Below are 17,205 nucleotides of genomic sequence, written 5' to 3'. Positions count from 1 at the left end.
GGTGCCCTTCCTGGCCAGGCCAGAGCTGGGTCTGCCTCTGCCCCAGTGCTCCCACCCCGGTGGGCAGCACATCACACTCTCAAAAACAGCAAAGGATATTGCACAACAGAATGATAAACCTCAATCAATAATCTTATGAGCAATTTATAAAGTGGGGGAAATAACACTGTTTTTGTTTCCTCCTGTCTTTTCTCCCATCCTTGGTCTATTAGTTAGCCAGATGAAGTGCAGAGAGGAAGGAAGCAGGGCACTTACACTGCACAGGAAACCAGCCACTTCTTCCTGAACTCCAGACACGTACGGACAATTGACAATTGATCGGTGGATCAAGAGCAGAGCCCCACAGGATGCAAGGGGGAGTTGCTCAGTAGTGCACCCTCATGGCCCAGGCCCCCACCCTACACTTGAGCAGCAGTGTCTGCACACTGCTGTGACATGGAGGCCTCCAGCACACTCATTTGTACCCTCCAACTGAAGGCACCCCACACCTGGTGGGTGCAGGGATGAAGGCTATATGGGGGCTCATGAATTCGGAGGGAGAATAACCGGCAACAGATAAAACTCCAAGTAGCTGAAATGCTGTTTTCATGCAAATGGCCACAAATGAAAAGAGGCAGGGCTGGGAAGGAGGGAAAGAAACAAGAAAAAGCTGAATTAATTCTAAATGGGAGATTTTTTCTGAGCGGCATTAGCCACTATTGAAGAAAATGAATAGGCTTTCTCTCCACATTTATTAAATTTCTATGATTCTCTAATTTAGGAGCCCTTTATTTTCAATGGAAAGACTGAGACTCTGGTGCATTTCAAATGAGAGGATCTCTGTTACCTATTTATCATAATGCTCACAATGATTCCTTGAGAGAAGGGCAGGGGAGGGGGAGAGGAGGAGAGCCTTCCTTGAGGGAGAAACACAAGATGTAGCAGGAGGTCTGTGTGGGCTGCGCAGGACAGGATGTGTTGACTTGGATCTGGGAGGATGTGTCCAGCTCCAATTCACACAAAGGGAGGGAGAGAAAGCCAAAAGACATCAGAGGGTGTCATGGAAAGAACACTGGATCTGTAGGAAGGAGGCCTTATTCTAGGGCCACCTGTCATTGGCTATGTCATCTAACTTTGTTTTCCCCATTTATGATATTGCATTATAAACAGTCCACCTCACTTCCATATTGTGAGAATAAAATGGGATAAAAACATAAAAAGTAAGAATAGCTCTATATAAATACAAGATGCTAATATGCTTGAAAGAGGAAAAGAATGCCTGTTGGTAAGGATATTTTTTAAAAAATGGAATGACTCCATCCTAGTGCAAAACTGCCAGAACACAATATCTAAGGGGGTACTGAGGCTTTAGTGGGGAGAAATCCATTGTTCTGAGGTTATGGCAGGAGTGAACAAGGAGGAGAAGGAGAGGGTTCCCCTACATTCAGTTGCAGGTCTGTTCCCCGGCTCAGAGAGGACCTAGGCCTCTTAGCTGGGTACTTTGCTCACCTGCTGTGGCAACTCTTAATATGCACTTGAACCAAATTAGCTGCCCTATTCAGAAGGACAAATACATTCTACCTGTATCTGCCATGTCCGGACTGAAAATCTCAACTTGAGAAAAAGTCATTCCTCTTTCTACTTTTTTTTTTTTTTTTCTCCTTGACTTGGTAAAAGTAGTTCACATGAATTGCAGTGGATTTGATTTGATGCAGAGATGACTCACTGGTTGTTGTGTAAGAGTGCTAATCTTCCCCCAACCACTTCTGAATTCTTTAATTCCTCTGACATATTAATTCTAACCCCAGCATAGAATGCCCCAACATCCCCGAGAATCCCAGAACAGAAATTATAGCAATTTCCTATAACTGGAATCAAATTCCAAGGTTGGAGAGCATGGGCCACGTCCTGCCATTAATTCAAACATCCATGTGAAAGATTATGGTGGGCAGCTGTGATTCCATTAAAGGGGGCAATTTCAACTCCATTTCCTTGATAAACAGACACAAGCTCGCCCCTAAATTGGGCTTGATAGATTTGATTAGGGTAGAGTTTTTGGAGGTTGTGGTTTCTGCACGAAAATTGCTGTTTGATGTACAAGGCCAAATTGCACTTGAAATCTCCTTGCATCCACAGAGGGGGGAGAAGGAAGACGATAGAACACCTAGCCAATTGCTATCATCCAAGCAGCAGGGGAGTCAAGCTGTTGTATTCAAAATATCTGTTAGGTATGCAGCCAGTGTGTGCTGCAGAAAACATGCCACGCTCAGGGGAACCTATGATTAAAAGCAGTAAAACCAAATGTTATTGAAACAAAGCAAAATGTACCCATCCGACTTCTTTAGCCCACATGAATCTTTTGCAGGGAGAAGGAATGGTATGTAGCCTCCTTTGGGGACACCTGTGGGCCATGTTTCAGAATTCCCACTGAGAACCTGGGAACCAGGGAAGGATAGAAGTTGAAGCTCATAGCTTTAAAGCACAGTCTCCCAGCACAAACACAGAAGGATGGGCTAAATGGCAGTCTAGCTTGCTTGGTTTGTCTTCAATAAATGAGAAACACTACTTCTTTAGGTCAGCTCCACAAGATAAGGCACCGGAGATTATAATTCCTTCCACAAACACTGTTTTGAAATTCTAAAAGTCAGAAACCCTTCCTATTGGTAAATCCTTTTGTTTCTTCAGTGTAAGCACTCACAGGAGCACCTGAATTCCTTTGCTGTTGCCTGCTTTGCCTGGCCTGGTGCCAAGTGAACAGGAATTAAGCTTTATTGAGGACTTACAATGTGCCAAGATCCACTCTAGGTATTTTGTGTACATCACCTCCACTAAATCCACACATAACCTTGGAGGTGACTACTCTTTCCCCATTCTCAAATAAAGGTAGTAAGTTTCATAGAAGCTTAAAAAATAGCCAGTTTTTTTTTAAGATTTTATTTTTATTTATTTGAGAGAGAGAGAAATAGCAAGAGAGAGCATGAGCAGTGGGGGAGAGGGAGAAGCAGACCCTACCCCTGCCTCCCCCCACACACACACTGAGAAGGGAGCCTGACATGTGGCTAGATTCCAGGGCTCTGGGATCATGACCCGAGCTGAAGGCAGATGTTTAACCAACTGAACCACCCAGGTGCCCCAATGGCCAAGATCGTCTAAGTGGTAAGAGGTAGACTAGGCTGTAAGCTAAAATCACCTCAAACCAAGGTCCAAATTCATCCATTATAGGGGACTGCTGCCATAGTTGACATGAAGGACCCTAGTGGGGAAAGAGGATGCACCAAGTCAGTAGTACCAGAATGGTTCCAATCCTTGACAGAAGGATCAGAGCTTGAAGGATAAAGTCAGTATAAAGATTGAGAGAGGGGGGCGCCTGGGTGGCTCAGTTGTTTCGCGTCTGCCTTCGGCTCAGGTCATGATCCCAGGGTCCTGGGATCGAGCCCCACATTGGGCTCCCTGCTCAGTGGGAAGCCTGCTTCTCCCTCTCCCACTCCCCCTGCTTGTGTTCCTGCTCTCGCTATCTCTCTCTCTGTCAAATAAATAAAATCTTAAAAAAAAAAAAAAAAAAAGATTGAGAGAGGATGAAAACAATACATATTTTAACTTGCTAGAATTTAGCATTATATAAAGCAATCACCAAATCAGCCTCCATTAAAGAAAAAAAAAATGATTGGCAAGTGCCTGTTGAAAAGCTTCTGGTGTTAGAGCTACGTTAGAAAATGGAGAAAGGACTCCTGGTGACACAGGGCCTCCATGTACCCTCTGCCACTTGCAAAAATGTTCTGTACTGTATACTTTGGGAATTGGACAAACCTAGAAATTCATTAAACATCATCTTCTTGAATATGTCAATAGGTTTTAATGGAACCACTATGGTACCCCAAAGCACAGCTATTCAAGATTCCAGGTCCCATCCATATGTCTCATTTTAAAGCATTGCTTTTTTTTTTTTTTTAATCTGATGGTACTGTCTCCACATATCAGTGTGCCCAGCCCAGATGTTTAATAGAATCTACTCCAACCATAATTTTGAAACTTTGCTGTGGTGTTCCCCATCCTCCTGAATCTTCACTCATCTACCTATTCAAACAAAGCTCTCAGACGGGACTTTCTGTATGGATCAAATACTTTATTAAGAATATCAGAATATACTTTGCCAACCTAGCAACTGAGCCAAACTCATACTGATTCTCTATTCCTTTTCCCCTCCCTCTTCATAGGTATGTTCCTGTGCCCATCTCAGAGAAGGAGTGACAATCCACTTGGAACTACTGCTTTGATCAGCTGTCACTAGATTCACAACTCCAGAACCTATCTCTCCACCCCTGGCACACACAGACAGAAAGTGAGTGTCCACTGAGCCAAGATGTAACAGGCTGGTCTCCAAACCTGAAGATCTGGCTTCATAGCCAATAATTGCCACTCCTTTTCTCCAACCTTGCCTTCTTAATGAATTCTATCCTATATATAGCCCATATACCTGAAGATGTAGAATACATACATACATGAAGCCTTTTTGGATCTGATTTGTATATCCGATTTGTATATACATATACATTTGTATATGTATATTTTGAGAGTTTCTTGCCTTCTCAATGTAAGGGGCAAAGATGCTCATAGCCCAGGCCAGACAATTATTGACATAGTCACTGGAGCCACGCCACTGCTCTGTGCAGAGTATAACACCACAGCCTGACTCGGTGCATCAGCATGGGGCAATTTGAAGGATACTCTCCATTAAGAGTCATATGGGATGTTAGTCATGATTGGGTTCAGCTTGGGGTTGGGGATGGAGTATAGCGTATGTCTTTCGAGATGAATATTCTTAATAGATTATAAAGGGTGTGAGGTATTGGCAATTTTCTCTCTGTTCTTTTTACTGTTTTAGAATTTTAATCAACAATTAATTGAACAAATATTTGCACAGGGCTAATTTCAGTGAACTTATGGTTGATTAATATAGACATGAATTCTGTTCTCATTGAACTTAATGGTCTAGTAGGGGAGAGATCATTGAACAAGTAGTTAGAAGTTCATTGGGTATTACCATCTGCTTCCTGAAAGCATCTGAAAAACCTAAAGCAGGTGCAAGTACAGATGGTCATTTCCCATCTACAGGGAAGAGGATTGCAGACACCCTGAATGACCCATAATAGTATCTCAAAATCCATAAAGTCATGAAGATCTATCCACATTATATCTGATATTCACACATTAGTAGAAAAGGACAATGAGTACAAACTGTTTTATGGATGCAGATCAATAGGCCTTACACTGTTTGATGTCAAATAACAAAGGAGGTTTATTGTCTCTCTCTCTAAAAGTTGAAAACTTTTAAAATCAGCACCAACCATAGTACTTAGCACATAGTACGTTCTCATTAAACAATTGTTAAGCAAATCTATTGAAAGATTGCTATCTGCTCTCAAGTAATCAGGCTTTGGACTCATCATTCTTGCCAGCTCTATTACCTTGCCCTTCTTATGGTGGAAGCTAGGCTATAGGAGGGCAAATGTGATGAAGTGTTTGGAAGAGCCTCCCTCTCCTTCCTGCATGTAGATGCTGTTCCCCCCAGCAGAGACGTGAAAGGAAATTGAACTGCTATGTAGGTCCTTGGAGATCTCCATGATAACAATAGCAACTGGGAAGTGGGATAGAGAAATGCAAGGAGAACCTGAAGGCTGCAGCCTGTACATCCACATGAATCATGAAGATGAGGATCACCAGGACCATTTTATAGCAAATCTTCAGTTAATTTATTTAACCCTGCTGCCCATTATTACTACCCTTTTCTTGTTTAGGTCTTGTATCAATATGCTTGGCTAATTTTTTTCTGCCCAGCTGCCAACCTTGGGCAGGAGAACATCTGGTGTATCCCCAAAGGGCATTAGCCCATTAAGAAAGGCAAATTGATTCTTAAAAATTTCATAAATCAGCAGTCAAATGAAAAATGTCATTTTAAATTACAAGCACAACCAAGCTGAATGTGTGGCTGCTATCGTGCACAATTGGAATTATTCATGATTGTTTAATATTTGTTGGGGGGGACTTTGTAATTTTAATTATGTGATACAAGGTGAGGTAATTATTTACTGGTGCTGACATGAAATTGCCAATAATTACTTAATATCTGTTGGAAATTATTCAACAGTTTTTAATTAGTGGTACATACTAAAGTGATTGTTATTTTCCAGTGAATATAAAAATCCATCCATGAGAAAAACACCTGGGACTTACATTAGTAATTGTTCTAAAATACATTATTGATTTATACACATTATCATACTGTGTTAGTACTTCTCAGTATCTGAGGGTTTCTTGCCTACATCAGCAAAAGAACAAAAAAGTAAGCAATGACTAACTCTCATAGTAGACCACTAACTAAAGGAAAGGCATCCATTTGAACAAATCCCATTTGCCTCATATACTCAGATTCTGGGATAAACAAATATGTTGCCATAGGGATACATAAATGCTATTTGTCCACTGCATCTCTTCCTTTCAACTGTAAATTCCTTGAGGGCAGGAACCAGTCTTTTTATTTAAAGCTTACTGTGTCATGTCCTCCCTTACAGGATCACATTTACAGTAAATGTTCTATAAAGATGTGTGGATGAAGATGTGAAGCAGAGATAGTTGTTCATCTGTACAAAATTCCTTTTACTATTTTGTTGATATTCTTTTGCTCATCCTTGCAAACTACAAAGAAAAAAATGAAAAAATGATCTCACAGTCTTCTAATAAATGTTCTTAAGTCATTTACTTGGTGTAAAGATTACTCAGGAACACCATTACTTACTAAACACATTATTCTGAATCTTTTTCTATGTAAAAAGCATTTAATTAGAATTACATTATTAGAGCCTGTTAAGTAGTTCCTTAGTTATTCATTAAACAATGAAGTGCTTTATCAAGAGAAAACAAAAGGAAGAAAGATATATCTATTTAATCATTTGCTAAATATTTTTGATGACTTGCTAAGGATCATTTCCAACTATTTGTAACTGTAATAAATTCAACTCCTCTTACACTGACTTGTTAATGCCACCCTGTCTAAAAGGAAGGGAGACAGGGACTCATCCTCCCCATAAGACGAGACACAATGCAGACAATGGGCCATGTATTCCAGGAGGGGCGAATATTACCAAGCCTTTCCTCCTGGGATTCTAGCTAACTCCAGCTCCAAGCTCTCGCCTCACCCAATGATGCCAGTCATCCCACATTACTTATAAGCTCCTGTGTCTCTCAGCCCCAAATGCACCCTCTATGTTCTGCCTTGTGATGCAGAGGCTATGATTCTACAAACTACATTTCTTCTGTGCCAGTTGGCTTCGTGTTAGGTTTCTCAACAGGGTCATAAACAAAGGATGGAAGACAGAAAAGGGGAAGGGGACTTGCTCCTTCCTGTTGGCTTGCTCTTCCTGTCAGCCCTGCTTCAGCAATGGCCCTTCACCCAGAAGAATAAGAAGTACTTATTTCCAAGAACAGCTGGTTCTGTTTCCAGCTTCTTTCCATGGTCCCCAACCCAGCTCATTGTTCCCTGTCATGGGAACCAGCATGGGCAATGGCAATGCCGCCTCCCAGAGGATAACTACCAGCTCTGCCTGGTCCCTCCAACATGATCCTGAGATACAGAAGCAGCCAGGTGGCACCTCTCCTTGGAAGGCTGGCCCCGGATCTGCAGGCCTTTTTAAATTTTTCCTACAGGTCTTAAAACTTCCAGTTTCTGACAATCCTAACTTCTTCTCCATGTTCTGCTAGCCCTGGCAGGGCTTCAGTCTTTTCTTCTGTCCTTTTCGTCTTCCCACACCTTGTTGCTCAATTCCCTATATTAGATGATCTCTGGTGAAATAATTCGTGTGGGTTATGTTTTCTTGCCCAGCATTGATTGTAGCACCTCTCTACACAAGTGCTGGTTCATGACCTTGGCTCATGATGTCCTCTCAGCCTGAAATACTTTTTCCCCTTCCTCACATGTGGAATGTCTGATCAACTCTTATGATGCACGTCAGGTATCACCTATTCCAAAAATGTCACCCTTTCACACGAGGCTGCACATCCCCTCTCTAAATTCCCAGAGCACCCTGTGCATTCTTGTGACTGTGACCATTGTTTTATCACTGCAATATTTTTATGGCTCTGCATCACTGTCAGTCGCCCCCCCCCCCCGCCCCGCAGCAGTGTCACAACATGGGTCACTGCCCCTCCCACACCTCAGACCATACCCTGTGTACAGAAGATATATCACAAGTGTCTGCTATTTGCCCTGAACTAATGTGCACCAGCACCACACTGGCCTAAATGTGAACTGAACTCCTAAGAACATCCTAAGCCTCTGCACTGGTGGAACCATGTTTCTCATCTGGACAACACCAGATGGACATGTCTTTGCTGTATTCTGACAGAGCAGTGTTTTGCTATAAAAAAGAATCATAAAAAAGGAGGACAAAAGACAGCTTTGAGGGCGCCTGGGTGGCTCAGTTGATTGGGCGACTGCCTTCGGCTCAGGTCATGATCCTGGAGTCTCAGGATCGAGTCCTACATTGGGCTCCCTGCTCCGCGGGGAGTCTGCTTCTCCCTCTGACCCTCCCCCCTCTCATGCTCTGTCTCTCTCATTCTTTCTCTCTCTCAAATAAATAAATAAAATCTTAAAAAAAAAAAAAGACAGCTTTGAGGTGACCTGGTATCATTTCTTCCAGTTATTTATTAAGCATTTGATCTTATACCAATAGTCTATCTAAAGGTAGTCCTAAAACATCACTATTCCTTTCTTAAGCGATACTAACAAAGTATCTAATAACTATATCTAACACTTAGTGAGCATACACTATGAGTACCTGGACACTGCACTAGCTTATTCTAACAATGATCCTATGAGGAAGAAATTATCATCCTATTTTGCACATGAATAAAACAGTGATGCTGAGAGGGTGGGACTAGGGTGAGGTGAGTGAGCAAAATTTAAGGGGGTGACAAGAAACTCAATAATCAACACACCTATGTTATTATAGTTTAAAAAATCAAAATAAATAAAATAATTGATAAACAAATATGAAAATTTTAAATAAAGAGTCCCATATGGCGGCGCTGCTGTTTCTGTTGCTTACGCAAGGTGGCACATCCAGTAAGACATGGAGCTGAAATGCAAATTCAGGTTCCCTTAACTCCAAACCCTCAACTATCCACCATTTACTACATGGTTGGGGGACCATAACATGTATCTTTAGAGGGCATTACCAACTCTAGCTTTCTGAGCTGAGTTTTTTATTTAATGTAGTGCCATCCAGGTAGGAGCTTTCAAAGAACACAGATCTTTTTCATGTATCATAGAGAACTTGATTTCTCTAAATTCTATGCTAACTGTGGTTTTAGATGTCATGCATTCTAGGGCTAAAAGCTTCAGTTTTGACAATATATGTACTACTTATTTAATCATGCATGAATTCATTCATTCCTTTAGCTAATAGTCACTTAGTACCTACTTTGTATTCAATCTATTGCCATTCCTTATTCAAGTACTTGTGGAATTCAGTAAATGGATTGGTTAAAAATTAGCAAGGAGTGAAATTCTGTCTTCCTTAGGATAATTCCCAAGGAATAAAATAGTAAATTATGGATGAGACATAAAGACAGAATACTTGTGTCATAGTTTATTAATTTATAACAGACATCATGAAGATCTGGTGACTTCTTTAGCTAATGGCTATTGTGAATATATTACCTAAAATCTGTAACTCTGAGTATCACTAAGCTAAAGGATTATCCCTTTTCCTCCGTTCCCTTACTGCAAAGTGGTCCATAACAAAATAATGACTGGTTTGTACCTAAATGTCAGTGTGATTACCTACAGGGCAGATGCAGATATGTAGTGATCCTCCCAAGCCAGAGTTGCAAAAGAGACCCAGAATACTGGTGGTGATACTGGGGAGTCAGCAGCAGGCTGCACATGCCATCATGCTTCACACCTACACCTCCTTCTTCCCTTTCTGACAGTCAGCATCCACTTGCCTGGAGAGTTCAGTGGTCTGAGGAAATTCCACCCAGCAAATATTTGTAGATGGTTATCCTGTCTGTCCCACAGTCACAACTCAGACAAATGATAAATATTGAGGTCTTTTAATCTTATCTCCCAAGTCAATCCCTCCAGCCTTCTAATCATTCTTACTGCTCTCTGGCAAGAACCTTCACATTTGTCTACCTCTCTGATACAGAAATGATGGAAAGCAGAGCCCAACAGAGCAGCTGGTAGGTAAACCTTGACCTCAGCCCATGTTCTGATGCTCAGACCAATGCAAGGGCCACAAAACTGCATCTCTGCTCCAGGAATCTTCTGCCAGGATCTCTTCCTAGAACACCAATTGTCATTAAAAAAAGAATGGAAGCATGAAACATGATGTATAAGGTTCACGTAAAACAGAGATTTAAACTAGTCTAAAAGAAGATTCTGCCCTGGCTTGCAAAATCCAGCCCTTTATAGAGCATTGTAAGGTGCTGTACAGCCTCAAATCAGACTGACCCAGGATGGAAAGAGACATGTTATGGTTTTGATAAATTGTTTAATATCTTTGGCTACTCAATTTTTAAATCTGAAAAATGGAGGTAATCCTTCTTATCTCTTAGGTTGCTTCACGTTAAAAGAGATAACATAGCAAAGTATTAGGCACAGCATCTGGCATTCCTTTATTTAGCCATTAATCAATATACATTGAGTCCCTAGTGTGTGCCAGATATTAGGTGCTGGGGTTAGAGTCCAAAAAAAGACAGAGATAACCATTCATTTCATGAAGTTCATCACATTCTTAACATAGTTATTATCATCAGTATCATTAATAATACTATCTAAAGAAGTGGCAGCAGCCAAACAGTGGAAGCATTGCAATTATTACTAGTATCAAAACCATCCCACAAATACAGCAGGCTCCATATGAACCTCTTAGTCTATAGTCATAGGTAGCTCTCAGTGCTCAGCAATTTTTGTGATGGAGAAGGAAAATGAAAGTACTGAAAAGTCCTTCTAAACAAGTTGGCAATTCTCACTAAGGAGAGGTCCCAGGGCCTTCCTTTTAATGGGACTCCCTCCACTCAACTTCCAGATGTACATTTGTCTAACTGCACTCTGGGGAATCCAATCCAGACTATTCCATTTTACAGTAGAGATAAGTGCTAGTAAGAGAAATTAAGCAATTTAACGAAAGTAAATACGAATCTTTCTACAAGTGTGGACCTACTAAACAGATATTTGATGAGATCTGCAGAAAACAAACCATTTTTATAGCCTAATCTTTCTTCTTACATTTCAAATCAGCTGCCTTAATGCTTACTCTTTTTAACTTGAAAAGAAAATGAAACCAATACCAATTTAAAGAGTAAGGGCCACAGATGGTATTTCAGAAAGAGCAGCGTGAAGATGGCATGTCCGTTTGTCATGGATGTCTTATCTGCAACCTTTATGGCCTCAGATGTCATAAGAAGCAGCAAAGATGCTAATGACAGCTGGAGGTGGTGGTCAGAGAGAGGGAACTTTGTATAAAGAGTGGTGGTTGGGAGATCAAGTGAGGCTAGATTATCATGGGACTCAAACAACCAAGTGTATAGTTAGAACTTGGGCTTGAAATGATGCCAACTTAATCCAATGGGGCAGGGTTGGTGACCCACCATCAGAAATAAGCCAGGGCTGGGGCGCCTGGGTGGCTCAGTTGGTTAAGCGACTGCCTTCGGCTCAGGTCATGATCCTGGAGTCCCGGGATCGAGTCCCACATCGGGCTCCCTGCTCAGCAGGGAGTCCGCTTCACCCTCTGACTGTCTCCCCTCTCATGCTCTCTCAAATAAATAAATAAAATCTTTAAAAAAAAAAAGAAAAGAAAAGAAAAGAAATAAGCCAGGGCCAAAAAAAACCAGGGCCTAGATGATCAGAAATCCAAGAGAACATACTGTGATCAGAGGACTCTGTAGGCAGAGGGGCAGACCTCAAGACCAGGACTTGAACTCATATGAGGGCACAAAGTAGCTGCATTACCCTCCATGACATTCTCTGTTTGTTGATTTCTTTTTTTGTTTGTTTATTTGTTTGTTTTTTGCTAGGATGCTGAGTATGGTTAAACCCTTTCCGCTGCATTAAAATGTCATTTTTTTTCTAAAAGGATTTGAATGTTACTTATAACAGAAAGGATCAAGGTAAGGGGGATTAGTCATGCTCCAAATACAGACAGCTGGGTCCCTTTTCTTCCCATAACAACTATTAGGTACCAATAATAAATAGCCTATTAGGTGCCAGGCACTGGTTCTACATACAGTAACTTTAAGCCCTTGAGCTAGACATTGGTGTTTCTATATTTAGATGAGTAACCTGACGCTCGATGAGATTAAATAACTTGCCTCAAATTACACAACCAATTAAACTTGGATCTCCACTTCAATCTCTGGCTCCAAACTCATATTTGGCAATGTTTCACCTTCTAAAGTTCTCTTCACTTAATACTTCACTCATGCAGTTACTCACTGATGTATTCATTCCTTCCCTCATCCAACAAATATTTCTCAAGTGCAGTACACCTTCTGCATTCAATGCTGTATATAGAATTCAGGTTGTCTTTGCAAAAGTCATCTAGGCTGTTGGAAGTCCGGGTAGTGGTCACTCTTCAAGGGGTGTGTAATGACTGCAAAATAGTGTCAGATGGATTCATATAAGTTGCAATGTTGTGTTGCTTGACCTTGATGCTATTTACAATACATGTGTTCAATTTGGGAAATTTATGAAGTTGTTTATTTATGATATGTAGACTTTTCTATATGTACATATCTATGTATGTATATGCACAAATACACACAAATGACACTTATTAGAAGTATAAACACACCCATATATAAGTAAACAAGCTAAAAAGATACTGTCCTTGGCTTTAGAAAATTCATATCATACTGAATAAAAGATAATAGCTCTTCCTTTTCCAGAATAACTGAAAGTACTCTCTTCATATTGATGTTGGGCATTGTTTACATTTTTATATACTTTCCTACTACTTTGCTCTGTGACATTATTATATACCTACATAAAGTAAACAGGATGAAGTTCGCCCTGATTTCCTCTTCCTTGTTAAAATCGTTGTGCAAAAATCACTGGACTTGGGAGAGAAAGCCTTGGTTTTATTGTTGTTCTTTACCAATTTGTAAATTTAGGCATTGCACTAAACACTTTGAACCTGTTTTCACACAGTAACACCCACAACACAGGGTGATTTCAAGGATCACATGTGCTTGGTAAACTTTAAAGAGCTACTACTAATTAGCAGTTGTTGCTGCTGCTTCTGCTGCTTGAATTCTGGGTTTAATAGAGATGGCTCCAAAGAGATTGCTGAACGATTAAAACAAACTTGGCAAAATGGTGACCTGAATGCTCTTTTTCTAGCTTTATTTCTGACTTTCATCTGCTTCTCTCGAGCCACATGTCTGAGACCAAAGAGCAGTCTGAATCAAGCAACTCTGTTGGAATTACTATAAAGAAAATTTCTGTAGGACTCGCTCTCCCATCCTATAAGCTGAAAAAGAACTAGAAATTCCTTTCAGAGAATCTTCATCCAAACCAGAAAGTGGTGGACCTTGGGATAAGCCTGTTTCACAGCAGTCTGTGGGATCCTAGATGAGAGATCAATTTCTCAACATCTGCCTGGTTTGAATGGCCTAGTCTCCCAGCACCTCAAGAAGCCTAGAAGGAGCTAAACAGATAGGCTGAGTCTGCTTTGCTCCTGAGGCCAAGAAGGTAACAGGAAGTGGGATGTGGAGGGAGGGCTTTACTATTTCTACTCCACTGATCCCCAGCAGGAGAGACTACTTCACTTCCTACTACCTATCTAGTAATTTCTCAATGTGACCAGAATCCCAATTTATTGACAAATAAAAATATGTATTTGAGGGGGACAAGCAGTTAGAGAATCAGAATCTGTCAAAACAAAGCAAGCACATACTCAACAAAATACAATCTTCGAGGATGACAAAACAAATTATAATATATATATATATATGTAGAGAGAGAGAAAGATTCAAAAAGATTCAAAAAGATTCAAATGCAGCACATAAGTATTTCTACAATAAAAACATTTGCATAATTAATAAACCCAAAAATTTTATAGTTGAATGGAAAGAGAAAACGCTACTGTTGAGACCCAAATTAGTTGCCTGGAATGTCAGGGACACAGTATTAGCTCAAAGCACATATTAAAAGGATAAAGAGATGCTAATCATTAGAGTAAACATAGGAGTTTAATATATAAATAAACAATTGTTTAATATGGGGGAAACAACTTAGAAGAGAGATGCACAATCTGAGCAAATAACAGAAGAAAATTTGGGGGAACAGAGGATAGACCTGAGTGTGAATATTAAATGGGTGTCTTCTGTTCCAGGCTAGACTGATAAGTAAAACACACACCTCAACATATTGTAATAAAATTCCAGAATTCTATATAAATACATAATCTTATAAACTCCTACATAGAAAGAACAAGTGGTTTACAGAAGAAAAAGAATCAGGCTGGCATTGAACTCATCAGCAACCTAGGAAGCTGGAAGACAATGACATAACATCCCAGATGACTGAGAGGAATGACTGCAGTATTCGAATCCTATGCTCAGTCAGGATTTCATTCACCTGTCAGAGCAAAAGAAAGGTATGGAGACTAGGCAATAATTCAGAAACAGCTTCATGCATATAGCCCATCTGAAGGAAATACTCAAGAACAACTCAGAGCAAAGAAGGGATGAGGCAGAATAGAGGCTTCAAGGTGGGGAGGACAAGAGAAGGAAAACAGAGATGAAAAATGAGCACTTGCCTGTGTTTCTCCCAAAGTGGATAAGGAGAGCTTGCCCAAGAACATATTTAAAACACATCCTTGTAAAGGAAGGCATGCACTTAAAAAGAAATGATAAAAATTGTCCAGAATGCTGCATCAAAACCTAGAACTTCCGGGGAGGGGGGAGAAAGTGGGAGAAGTAAGCCTAAAAATACCAAAGATTCGATGTGAGGTAATGGGGAGGAGGAAGAAAAGCTTTTCATTTCTAACTGGGGAGGGTTCAAAGATTGGAATTGATAGAAAAACAGAGAACTTTTGTAGATGAAAGTCAATCTTAATGGGGAGATTATACAGTTGACCCTTGAACAACACAGGTTTGAACTGCTTGGGTCCACTTACGGTGGATTTTTTTACAGTACAGCACTGTGAATTTATTTTCTTTCCCTTATGACTTTCTTAATAAAATTTTCTTTTCTCTAGCTTACTTTGTTGTAAGAATACAGTATAGTATACACATAGCATACAAAATATATGTGTTAATCAACTATTAAGGTTATCAGTAAGGCTTCTGGTCAACAGTCATTAAGTTTTTGGGGAGTCATAATTTATACATTGGGATCCCTAACCCTTGTGTTGTTCAAGGGTCAACTGTATTTTACACTGTTTTCAAATAATAGGGAAAATATGTCAAATAATAGGGAAAAATATGTCTGATTGTGTCAGCAGAAAAGAATATAAGCATTAATAATATAGAATGAAATCTCTAAAAAAACCAAAAAACAAAGTGGGGAACCATAGAATGAAGAGTGATTAAGATGTAATAGATATCAATCTATACATACTATACAACATACAGTCAATTATATAAAATAAAATTATCCAAAACCCCCACAAAACCATCCAAATTCAAGAACTTGAAAAAAAATAGTCATAATAGGGGGGCACCTGGGTGGCTCAGGTGGTTAAGCATCTGCCTTTGGCTCAGGTCATGATCCCAGGGTCCTGGGATCAAGCCCCACATTGGGCTCCTTGCTCAGCAGAGAGCCTGCTTCTCCCTCTCCTTCTGCCTGCTGCTCCCCCTGCTCGTGAGCTCTCTCTCTCTGTCAAATGGAATAAATAAATATCTTTTAAAAAATAGTTATAATAAGAAACAGTAATGCAACTTTCTTAGAATTTGGCATCTTTAGTGAACAAAAAACAATGATAAGAAGATAGAAGAACTTAAGAATACAGTCAATAAAACTAGCATCAGATGTAACCTTTCATTATTATATGCTATATTTAGATAGTATTAATTTATGTATATTCAAGGGATAGTTTAAATTTTTTTCTTTCCCTGGAGTACAAAGAAACTTAAATAAATTTTAATAATTAAAGATTTTATAGGCAATGTTTTCTGACCAAAATTCCTTAAATTAAAAATAAATAATAAATGCATGTTGCAAAATATTTACTTAGAAAATAAGAAATATATCCCAGATCATTTTTGGGTCAGAAAAGGGAATTAGAAGTTATCAAAGAAGAAAATTAAATTAAAATACTTCATATCAAGTCTATGGAACACAAGGAAAAATTTATTATATCCTTAATTGTCTTTATTACTAATTAAGGTGATGAAAAATGGATAAACTAAATACTCATCTTAAGAAATTAGAGAAAGAACAACAAAACAACAAACAAACCTAGAAAGACGGGTTTAACACAGAGGCAATCAAGAATTAATTAAAATCAAACAAACAAATACAAAAGAGAAGCGAAAAATTCCAAAACCCAGTTCATTGAAGAGTCTTTTGTGAGTCTGATTAAGAAGAAAACAGAAAACAAATACAGATACAATTAGGAGAGAAGATAAGAAGAAAAGCGAAAAACAAATACTGACTCTATACAGATTAAAATATTTTAAGAACTACTACCTGAAACTCAATGGCAACAGCAAAATGTAAATTTACAAAAATTTATCCAGAAGTAGAAACTCCTGGGTGGCTCACTCAGTTAAGCGTCTCACTCTTGATTTTGGCTCAGGTCATGATCTCAGAGTCCTGGGATCAAGCTGCACATTGGGCTCTGCACTCAGCGTGGAGTCTGCTTGTCCCTCTCCCTCTGCTCCTCCCTTCTCTCTCTCTCTTTCAAATAAGTAAATAAATATAATCTTAAAAAAAAAGTGGAGGGCACCTGGGTGGCTCAGTTGGTTAAGCGACTGCCTTCGGCTCAGGTCATGATCCTGGAGTCCCGGGATCGAGTCCCGCATCGGGCTCCCTGCTCGGCAGGGAGTCTGCTTCTCCCTCTCCCACTCCCCATTTGTGTTCCCTCTCTCGCTGTGTCTTTCTCTGTCAAATAAATAAATAAAATCTTTAAAAAAAAAAAAGTGGAAACCCTAGACAAATCAAACATCTATCCTGTCTATCTATCTATCTATCTATCTATCTATCTATCTATCTATCTATCT

The sequence above is a fragment of the Mirounga leonina genome, unplaced genomic scaffold (genome assembly GCF_011800145.1).
Source record: "Mirounga leonina isolate KUSES-001 unplaced genomic scaffold, KU_Mleo_1.0 Mir_153, whole genome shotgun sequence".
NCBI classification, from domain to species: domain Eukaryota; kingdom Metazoa; phylum Chordata; class Mammalia; order Carnivora; family Phocidae; genus Mirounga; species Mirounga leonina.
The sequence above is the reverse complement of the archived record's forward strand: the minus strand, read 5'-3'. Positions refer to the sequence as shown.